The sequence below is a fragment of the Triticum dicoccoides genome, chromosome 7B, assembly GCF_002162155.2.
Source record: "Triticum dicoccoides isolate Atlit2015 ecotype Zavitan chromosome 7B, WEW_v2.0, whole genome shotgun sequence".
Lineage (NCBI taxonomy): Eukaryota > Viridiplantae > Streptophyta > Magnoliopsida > Poales > Poaceae > Triticum > Triticum dicoccoides.
In genome coordinates, this window is record NC_041393.1 from 379,454,863 (window position 1) to 379,466,894 (window position 12,032).

Here is a 12,032-nt window from a genome sequence, read left to right on the forward strand (position 1 = left end):
CACGGCAGAGAGAGGAGGAAGGGGGAGCTCACAGAGGAGGAGTAGGGCACGGGCAGTGGGGCGTGGGGAGGAGGTCAAGGACGAGGCGGCGAGGTCCAGCGACAGGGGGCGGCGCCGGTGAGGTGACGATGTAGGGCGGCGAGGCACCGAGGCGATGGCGTCGGGGTCGCTGGGTTCGATCCCCCCCCCTTCCCGATCCAGATCGGGATCAAGAGGTGGGGGAGGGACGAGGGAGAGTGGGGGGATCGTGGGGGTGGTTGGGCTAGGGTTCGGTCGCTCGGGGAGATAAGGGCGAATGGGGCGGGCCTCCTGGTGGCCTGGATGCCCAGTTGGGCCGAATGGCCCAGGGGGAGGGGGCTTTGCCTTTCTTTTCTTTGGTTTCTATTTTCCTTTTATTTCTTTTCTGTTTTCTTTTAGTTTTTTATTTTATCATAGTTTTGTAAAATACCAAAGTTGTACCTAATTTAGTTTTAATAAACATGCCACTGCCCCAATAGTTTTGGGAAATTAAATAACTTAGTTAATATTTTATTAATTGAAAAAGGCATTTATTTATTTATTTTTGTTATTGTTTTGTTTATTTTTGAGCATCTAACTATTTTATCAAAATGGGGTTTCTCCACCATAATTACTTATGATTTATTTGACCCATCTTGAACATTTTATTCTTTTACTTTTGAAAACTTTATTTGTTTGACTTGATTTTGAATTTGACTTTGAACGAGATTTGAATCATCATGAGATTAGCAACAGTAATCGTGGTGACGTGGCCTCATTAGCAGGGAATTACTGTAGCTTAATTATCCGGGCTTCACAGTGGTGAACGGCCAAAGAATCAAACATTATATCTCAGGTAATCCCATAAATGTTGAAACTAATGTTATTGAAACCGTAACCCCGGAGGAATACATAAGGGACACTTTCCAGGACGTTCTAGACTCCTAAAAGGAATAGGTATATAGTACGGTAAGTAAACCGACTCCAAAACAGTTCTAATGGCAATTTCTCTCCGTTTGGAATGTTTAAGAAAATAGGAAAATAAGAAGTAGTCCGGGAAGGACACGAGGCATCCACGAGGGTGGAGGGCGCGCCCTACCCCCTGGGCGCGCCCCCTACCTCGTGGGTACCTCGTGTGCTCTCCGGACTCCGTTTTCTTGCACGATACTTCTTTTGGTCGGTAAAAATTCATTATATAATCTCCCGAAGGTTTAGACCCTCATATCACGCAAATATCCTCTGTTTCAGTTTTGAGCTGTTTTTCTCACAGATCTAGATCACCATGACGTCTTCAAGCGCCCTCAAGGACAAGTTTTTCGAGAAGGTCATCGACTCCTACCTCGCGGAGGTGCTGCAACACTCTCAAACCATTGAGATGCGTGAGGGGGTGCTGCACATCCGCGATGTTGAGGGACCAAGGAGGACCGGAAGCATGAAGACAAGACTCGAAGCAATGGATCAACAAGTTTTCAAGTGCCAAGGGATGGTGGAACGCGGAGTCAACGCCAACTAGATGATGATCGCGGAGTTCACCAACAACCACAAGCTGGATGCCAAGAACATTGGGGAGACCATCTTCAAGCTTCGTGAGAAAATCGAGCACCTCCAAGCCCAAATCTATGACCTGCAAAACCAAAATTGTGAGTATGAATATAGATTCAAGAGGATGAGTTTGGCTGCAGATTTGAGGATCCCGGAGACTCGATCATGCTTCTATGATGGTGAGCCTATGCCTTGGAAGATGGACGACAAGCCTACATCATCAACAACTCCATCATCACCACCACCAGCAAAGGAGAACTAAATACATGGGTATGGGCACTCCCCTTGGCAACTGCCAAGCTTGGGGGAGTTGCCCCATTATCGTATCACCATCACACTCCTATCTTTACCATTTTTCTTAGTTTGATCCTTTTGGTAATATCTTGATCTAGTAGAATAAAGTTTTAGTATGATCTAGTTTTGAGTTTTCCTTTATGATTCTTCTATGTAATCGAGTCCGTGAGCTATATATAATAAAGATTAGTGTTGAGTCAAGGGCTTGATTATCTTGCTATGATCTTGAGGGAATAAAAGAAAAAGAAAGAATAAAAAGAAATAAAGAGATCATATGGATCTTATGGAGAGTAATTACTTCACATATTAAGAGTATGATGAATAAAAGTTGTTGAGAGTTGGCAAACATAGTTTTGGTCATCGTTGCAATTAATAGGAAGTCATAAAGAAAGAGAGGTTCTCACATATAAATATACTATCTTGGACATCTTTTATGATTGTGAGCACTCATTAAAATATGGCATGCTAAAGAGTTGATGTTGGACAAGGAAGACAACGTAATGGGTTATGTTTCCTTATATCTGAAATAAAGTATATTGTCATGGATCATCCAACATGTTGAGCTTGCCTTTCCCCCTCATGCTATCCAAATTATTTGCACCAAGTAGAGATACTACTTGTGCTTCCAAATATCCTTAAACCCAGTTTTGCCATGAGAGTCCACCATATCTACCTATGGATTGAGTAAGATCCTTCAAGTAAGTTGTAATGTTGCATGCAATAAAAATTGCTCTCTAAATATGTATGACTTATTAGTGTGGAGAAAATAAACTTTATACGATCTTGTGATGTGGAAGCAATAAAAGCGACGGACTGCATAATAAAGGTCCATATCACAAGTGGCAATATAAAGTGACGTTCTTTTGCATTAAGATTTCGTGCATCCAACCATAAAAGCACATGACAACCTCTGCTTCCCTCTGCGAAGGGCCTATCTTTTATTCTTGTCTTATACATTATGCAAGAGTCATGGTGATCTTCACCTTTCCTTTTTTTACATTTTATACTTTGGCAAGCACCTTGTGTTGGAAAGATCCTGATATATATATATATATATATATATATATATATATATATATACACACACACAATTGGATGTAAGTTAGCATGAACTATTATTGTTGACATTACCCTTGAGGTAAAAGGTTGGGAGGCAACACTATAAGCCCCTATCTTTCTCTGTGTCCGATTAAAACTTCATACCCATAAGTATTGCGTGAGTGTTAGCAATTGTGAAAGACTAAATGATAGTTGAGTATGTGGACTTGCTGAAAAGCTCTTATATTGACTCTTTCTAATGTTATGATAAATTGAAATTGCTTCAGTGACCGATATTATAGTTTGTTAGTTTTCAATGAAGTTTCTGATTCATACTTGATGTTGTGAATAGATTGTTACTTTAGCATAAGAAATCATATGACAATATTTATAAATGTTGCTGTTATAATAATGATCATGATGCCCTCATGTCCATATTTTATTTTATCGACACCTCTATCTCTAAACATGTGGACATATTTTCCAATATCGGCTTCCGCTTGAGGACAAGCGAGGTCTAAGTTTGGGGAGTTGATATGTCCATTTTGCATCATGCTTTTATATTGATATTTATTGCATTATGGGCTGTTATTACACGTTATGTCACAATACTTATGCATATTCTCTCTTATTTTACAAGGTTTACACGAAGAGGGAGAATCGCGGCAGTTGGAATTCTGGGCTGGAAAATGAGCAAATATTAGAGACCTATTCTGCACAACTCGAAAAGTCCTGAAACTCCATGGAAGTTATTTTTGGAATTAATAAAATATACTAAGCGAAGAAAGTACCAGAGGGGGGCCACACCCTGGCCACGAGGGTGGGGGGCGCGCACTACCCCCTGGGCGCGCCCCCTGCCTCGTGGGCCCCCTGTCAGGCCTCTGGTGCCCATATTCTGCTATATGAAGTCTTTTACCCTGAAAAAATCATAAGGAAGCTTTCGGGATGAGACACCGCCGACACGAGGCAGAACCTTGGCGGAACCAATCTAGGGCTCCGGCGGAGCTGTTCTGCCGGGGAAACATCCCTCCGGGAGGGAGAAATCATCACCATCGTCATCACCATTGATCCTCTCATCGGGAGGGGATAAATCTCCATCAACATCTTCACCAGCACCATCTCCTCTCAAACGCTGGTTCATCTCTTGTATCCAATCTTTGTGTCAAAACCTCAGATTGGTACCTGTGGGTTGCTAGTAGTGTTGATTACTCCTTGTAGTTGATGCTAGTTGGTTTATTCGGTGGAAGATTGTATATTCAGATCCTTTATGCATATTAATACCCCTCTGATTATGAACATGAATATGATTTGTGAGTAGTTACGTTTGTTCCTGAGGACATGGGAGAAGTCTTCCTATAAGTAGTCATGTGAATTTGGTATTCATTCGATATTTTGATGAGATGTATGTTCTCTCTCCGCTAGTGGTGTTATGTGAACGTCGACTACATGACACTTCATCATTGTTTGGGCCTAGAGGAAGGCATTGGTAAGTAATAAGTAGATGATGGGTTGCTAGAGTGACAGAAGCTTAAACCCTAGTTTATGAGTTGCTTCGTAAGGGGCTGATTTGGATCCATATGTTTCATGCTATGGTTAGGTTTACCTTAATACTTCTTTTGTAGTTGCAGATGCTTGCAATAGGGGTTAATCATAAGTGGGATGTTTGTCAAGAAAAAGGGCAGTACCCAAGCACCGGTCCACCCACATATCAAATTATCAAAGTACCGAACGCGAATCATATGAGCATGATGAAAACTATCTTGACGATAATTCCCATGTGTCCTCGGGAGCGCTTTTCTCTATATAAGAATTTGTCCAGACTTGTCCTTTGCTACAAAAAGGATTGGGCCATCTTGCTGCACCTTATTTACTTTTGTTACTTGTTACCCGTTACAAACTACCTTATCACAAAACTATCTGTTACCGATAATTTCAGTGCTTGCAGAGAATACCTTATTGAAAACCGCTTGTCATTTCCTTCTGCTCCTCGTTGGGTTCGACACTCTTACTTATCAAAAGGACTACGATAGATCCCCTACACTTGTGGGTCATCATGCTACATCTCAAAGTTTGATCCAATTCAAATGCAAACCCTCTGTGTGAGGAGCACTCGGAGTCCCATTTTGTCAGAGACTTAAAACTTCCAAAACCTCACTGTGTATTTTGGTCTGACTGACTCCTCCATTTCGGTCACACCGAGTTCACTGGGTTGATCAAGTTTTCAATCTCGGTGCAACCGATTAGAACCTTTTGGTCTCACCGAGTTGCAGTAACCGCTTGCGATTCTGCGTCTCGGTGCCACCAAGTTGTTCCACTCGGTCACACTGACAGAGTCAGGATATATATACTGATGGGCCAGATTTTGGAAATCACTTCAAAACCTCCTCGCCCGCGCGTGTCCTACTATGCCTCTCGGGTCTCCGGATCGTCACCTCGTCGCCAGCGACCTCCCGTCGCTGATCTCCGCCACCGTCAACGGATTTCTCCGCCGCCGTTGTCGCTGTAGCGAACTCACTGCCGAACTAGGGTATGAGATCGACCCCTTGTGCATTCTTTTTACCTCCGATTCTAAGCACAAGGTCAATTCCATGTTCTTTACCACGTATGAGATCGACCCATCCACAGAGAATCTCCATTAGACTAGATTTGAATTGAAAATTTAGGGTTAGGTTTTCGCCGGACTCATCTCGGACCGACCGAGTTGTAGGAATCGGTTCCACCGATTTGGCTTAGGCCAAAGCACAAGTGATTTTCGGTCTGGCCGAAAGTTTTTGACTCATTCTTTTTGCAAAAACTCTGCACTTTGTGATGCTCATCTACTCTATGTTATCTATATCTATTCACAGGGTCTGTTGTCAGTTATCTTTGCAGAATGTCTGACCAGAGTGATAGCCATAACAAATTAGAAGAGCAATTGCACATGAGTGAGGGCACTAGTCCCTCTAGCAGCTCTGATGGTGGCAGCAGGAGCACTCCAAGCAATTTGCCCAAGGCAGCTACAAGGACAAGGAAGAAGAGAACCTCAGATTCAGAGGATGGGGACTATGTGGCTACTAAGGAGGAAGTAAGCTCCAAGAATAAAGTGCTAAAAAGGAATATGGAACTGCTGCTGCAACAAAACCTGGTATGCACAAGAAGGCACCTGCCAGGAGAGTTCCCATGTCTAAGGCCAGAACTTCCACTCAGGAAACTATGGTCTTCACCTTTGAGCCAAGAGCAGGTGAAGAAGGGAAGAAGAGGGTCAGGAAAACTACAACTAGAGTGATTGGAAACCCATCTATGAGGAAAGATTCTACAAGTGAAGAGAAAGAGGAAGACGAGGTTGCTGCTCAAGCACCTCCTGCTAAGGCACAGAAGCTGATGGGGGATGCCATCAAGTCTGGGGCAGCTCCTTCTAAGCCCAAGACAACCCCCAAAGCTCCAGCTCAAGCTCCAAAGAGAAGCACTAGAAACTACCTGCAAGAGAGAAGAACAAGGCCCCGGTGCCTGAAGCTGCAGAAGAAGCTGAAGCCCAAGTGCTTAGGAAGCTCAAGCCCAAGATTCCAGACAACAATGACAGTCACCCAGTGGCTGAAAACATGAAGGAAAGAAAGGATGCTGGTCTCAGGAAATGGAGACAAGAAGATCCATATGATGTGAGGAGGAGGACTACAGTGGACTACAGGTTCCACACTAAAGAGCAACAAGATTTTTATGAGACAATGTTGCTGGACAAGAAACCCATAGTCAGTGATATGAGATGGGTGGACTGAAAATTCATTGATGCTAATGCTGATCATTTCCCATGTGTGCATGAAAGCTTCAAAGCAAATGGTGTTGATGACCGTTGGTCAGAAGCTCGCCAAATGGAATGATGAGCTCATAATGCAATTCTACTCAACAGCTCACTTCTATCCAGATGGAAGAATTGTGTGGATGACAGAAGGGCAGAGGTACCAATCAACTGTTGATGAGTGGGCTAGGCTCATAAATGCCCCTGAAGAAGAAGAAGAAAATGACATAGATGTGTATGCTGAGAAGAAGAAAGATCACAGCACCATGGCCAATATGTATAAGGAGATACCAGATAAGGCCCTGGAGACACATAAATTTGGGCCAGTCTATTATTTGTTGTCTGGTTTGGCCACCATAAACACTATCTCGAGGCACACTTTGTTGCCCAAATATGGAGATCACAGGATGATCAGAGGCCATTCCATCAACTTGCTGCAGTTGTTTGAAGTTGTGCCACAGAAGTTCAAGGTCATGAGCTTGATTGTTGAGACAATCAAAAGGACAACAACTGACCAAAAGAGATCTTGTGGATATGCTCCACACATCCAAGATCTAATCAATTCCAAGATGAAGCAAGGCGTGTATCCTTTGGACAAAGAACATCTTCCTTTGCTGCCTGAATTTGAGGACAACATAGTTGTCATGGATGCTGAAGATCCATCCTCAGTTGCAGCCCATGAGAAGAAGGAGAAAGCCAGGGCAGAAAAAGGAGCAAAGATGCCCAAGGGCAGCAAAGGCTTCAGAAGTCTTTCTCAAGTCAAAACAAGACCAGCTTGGGTTTCTAATTCAAGCAGTCTTGAGGGTTGAGAAAGGACTAGCTACCCTGGCTCAGAACCAGGAGAGCTTGGAGAGGATAATAGAGACACAATTCTATGATCTGGACTTGAAGGTGACTGAGATTCAGACAACTGTTGAAGAACTCCAAGAAGAAGCTCAGGAGAGGAAGGGCAAATCTACTACACAGGTGTTCCACAGAGTGCCTAGGGCACAGAGGTCTGCAGCAGTGCTAGTGACAGATACTAGAGCTACAACTTCAGCACCTGCAGCCACAGCTCCCACAACTCCAGTTGCCCCTCCAGTGGCAACCCCTCCAGCTCCAACATCATCTACATATGCACTCGTTCTTAGAGTCATCTCAACACCTCCTTCCGAAGATCAAGCCTAGAGAGACACATAGCACTATGCATTTTCGAGCTTTTTGGTAACTTGTTGCCAAAGGGGGAGAAAGTGTATAGATCATAGGCTTCGAGGGGGGAGAGAGAGAGAGAGAGAGAGAGAGAGAGTTGTCTCTTTTTGCTACTTATTCGCTTTGTTTGCTTTGTTTGCTTGTGAGATACTTTATGCCTATGTGTGTGAGATACTTTGTATGGTCATGTGTTTGATCATATCATACTTAATGCTTGTGCTTGGATGATGATATTCTTTATCCTTAATGTACGATCATTCACTTTGCCCTGGTGATGAGTGCTTGTTCCTATTGTTTATCATTTTGAGCTCTCCACCAAGATGTATGTGACATGGAAGAGTAACCCATGATCCTAACAGATTGTGCATTTGCAGTCCAAAGCAAATTTTAAACAATGCACAAATTTAGGAGGAGCTCTTGCTTATCACATACTTCTCAAAGCGACAATGTACTTCATTCTTATTATCATTTGTAGAAGCTTTGATCTATATGTTGTCATCAATTACGAAAAAGGGGGATATTGAAAGTGCAACTAATCCCTGGGTGGTTTTGGTAATTCTTAACAACATATAGTTCATTGAACTAATGCTATTTCAAGATAATCATTTCAGGAAGTTCAATGATTGGCATGGCATGGACTAGAGATGTGGACCCCTCAAAATGCAAAGGACATATATTGGCAACAAGCTCAAGACTCTACATTTTCATTTTAGTGATCCAAGATCACATTGAGTCCATAGGAAAGCCAATACTATTAAAAGGGGATGAGGTGTTGCTTAATGGCTTACTTGCTCAAAATGCTTAGTGATATGCTCCAAAACCCTCAACCACTTTCTCATTTCCACATATATCCTAAACCTAAAGTCAAATTCGACCCCACCAACTTGATCTATCTGGCGCCACCGAGTTTCATTTGACATAGCCACTGCCACAAATCCTAGTTACTTCGGTCTCATCGATAGGGATCTCGGTCTCACCGAGATGGGATTGCAAACCCTCTGTTTCCATTTTGCAACATTTTGGTCTCACCAAAATGAGCAAATCGGTCCCATTGAGTCTGCATTGCAAACTTGTTGTTTCGTTTTCGTAACACTTTGGTCCCACCGAAGTGAGCGAATCGGTCCTACCGAGTTTGCCTGACCAATCCTTTGTGTACCTATTGTTGAAATCGGTCCCACCGAGTTTATGCGGTCGGTCACACCGAGATTACGTTATGCCCTAACCCTAGCATATCGGTCCCACCGAGATGACTATATCGGTCCCACCAAAAATCCTAACATTCACATTTTTACTTGGATCGGTCTGACCGAGTTTGCTGATTTGGTCCCACCGAGTTTGGGAATCTGTGTGTAATGGTTAGATTTTGTGTGGAGGCTATATATACCCCTCCATCCACTCTTCATTCATGGAGAGAGCCATCAGAACAAACCTACACTTCCACTACTCATTTTCTGAGAGAGAACCACCTACTCATGTGTTGAGACCAAGATATTCCCATCCTACCATATGAATCTTGATCTCTAGCCTTCCCCAAGTTGCTTTCCACTCAAATCATCTTTATACCATAGCCAAATCTGTGTGAGAGAGTTGAGTGTTGGGGAGACTATCATTTGAAGCACAAGAGCAAGGAGTTCATCAACAACACACCATCTATTACCTTTTGGAGAGTGGTATCTCCTAGATTGGTTAGGTGTCACTTGGGAGCCTCCATCAAGATTGTGGAGTTGAACCAAGAAGTTTGTAAGGGCAAGGAGATCGCCTACTTCGTGAAGATCTACCCTAGTGAGGCAAGTCCTTCGTGGGCGATGCCATGATGGGATAGAAAAGGTTGCTTCTTCGTGGACCCTTCATGGGTGGAGCCCTCCGTGGACTCGCGCAACCGTTACCCACCGTGGGTTGAAGTCTCCATCAACGTGGATGTACGACAGCACCACCTATCAAAACCACGCCAAAAATCTCCGTGCCAACATTGCGTTTGCTCCCTCCAAACTCCCCCCATTTACTTTCTTGCAAGTTGCATGCTTTACTTTCCGCTGACCATATACTCTTTGCATGCTTGGTTGAATTGTATTGAGATTGCTTGACTTGTGCTAAGTTGCTAAAATCTGCCAAGAATTAAAATTGGGAAAAGGTTAAGTTTTTATTTGGTCAAGTAGTCTAATCACCCCCCCTCTAGACATACTTTCGATCCTACACACCTCCACAGCCATCAGATTCCGTTCGATTCCCATGCATTCTGGACGGTGGGGATCAACCCGGGGTGGGTATCCCACATGCACTCATACTTGAACCTCTTCTTTGCCTTCCTTCCCGCAGGTGGACAATGCTTCAACATAATCGGCGAGTCGTCGGAGGTGGCCACGGTAAGATGCTCCACGGCAGCTAACGGGAATTGTGCGCACCACTCGGTCAAGCCCAAGGCTCTATCTAGCCCGACTCTAGTGAAAGAACCCCCTGCAACTTTCTTCTCGAAGGTCCATTTGCGGCCATGGAATCCTAGATCAATTAAACCACACACATCCACCGCATCCCGGAACCCTTGCATCTGTGTTTGGTTCCTCACGCCTATACCATCATGTTCGTCATGGCGCAGTACCTCATTGAAATCTCCTATATAGGCCCCATAGTAGGTTATGGAGCGCTGCCAAGTTCTTCATTGTGTCCCATGTCCTCTGTCGGAGATGAGTTTGTGCTTCGCCATAGAAACATGACAGCCTCCACGGGTCACCACCAAGCCCCGAAATTTGCATATCTATGTGATACTGCGAGTAACCCAAATTCTCAATATTTATTTCATTATTCCAATACATTGCTAAGCCTTCACTCCTACCAGAGGAATCAACAGAAATAGAGTTATCATAACCTAGAGTGCTTTTTAAGTTTTGAGCTCTATCACCACTAATCCGGGTTTCCAATAAGCAAAGTACTCTAGGGGCAAACTTTATCGCGAGTTCGCATAGCTCTTGAATTGTCGGGGCATTGCCAATCCCACGACACTTCCAGCATAGCAGATTCATTGCGCCTGGCGGTCCTCTACCAAGGAGGCCGCTGATTTCGCTTCATTGCTTTTCCCCGCTGCTGTGATCTTCTTCAGAACTGTGTTGCCTTGTTTCTCGGTCTGCTGGGTAGTCTTGGGTCTCTTAGGATCTTATTTCGACGGGGGGGGGGGGGCTCACTGGGGCTGCACCCCCGCTTGTCTTTGCTGCTAAAACCAACTCCATCCCAGTAGTGCCCGGCGAGGTAATTGGTTCCACAGCCTGCTGTGAAGAGCGCTTACGGTTGGCTTCAGAGAGCTCCATATCAGTGGCATGTTGATTCTGCAAATCATCCTTCCCCTCCTCCAAGCTTACGCCAGTCTGACCATCACGAGGCTTTGAGTTCCGGCTTTTGTTGCGGCGGTGGGTGCCCCAAGCAGTGGTCGCAGGTGCTCTCAGATTTTTGAAGGTCAGCACCGAGGGGAGGGGCGTACTCCATCCCATGCTCCTTAAACTCGTGACCCATCATACCGCAGACCTGGCACCAATTAGGTAGACGTTCGTACTTGACAGCAAAGATCACCCTCTCTCCTCCACGGATTAGCGAGATTGCTTTTTTGAGAGGGTTTCTCACATCAAGTCGAACCCCCTATAGAAGTTTCCTTCAAAGTCAAAAAAGATGGCTTTGAATCCACAAACTCACCAATTTTGGCAGCAAGCACCTTCACTTTCCCATGGAAGCCAATAGGCAGGTTGATAATGCGGACCCAGATCTCAAACTTGTACAACTCTATCTCTGTTGGTTTTGTGAATCCATCATATGGGGGCAATGATCATCGGGTTGCCTCGAAAGTGCCATGGACCCCCTTGAGTGACTCTCTCCCAATCGCCTAGGCAGTTGAACTGCATCTGGAAGAGGTTCTCCTCCAGGGTTTTGATTTTCACCGACCTAGCAAGATCCCAGGGCGTCCTGATGTTGCGGAAGAACCAGTAGGTGCTAAACCCTTTGTCCATGTGGACTCTGACCAAGATCATCCAGCAGAGGTCCTCCACTGTCGAGGTGTCATCTTCCTCGAAAACAACGTCGCTGAGGTCGTCTTCCTTGAGGTCTAGCTCCTTCATTAGCTCCTCCAACTTTCCCTTCCCCTTTGATCCTGAAGCCGATGGATCGCCATGCTTCGCCATGGCTTGTCGAAGGAGGATAGATCGATCTCCAAGGCGCAGGG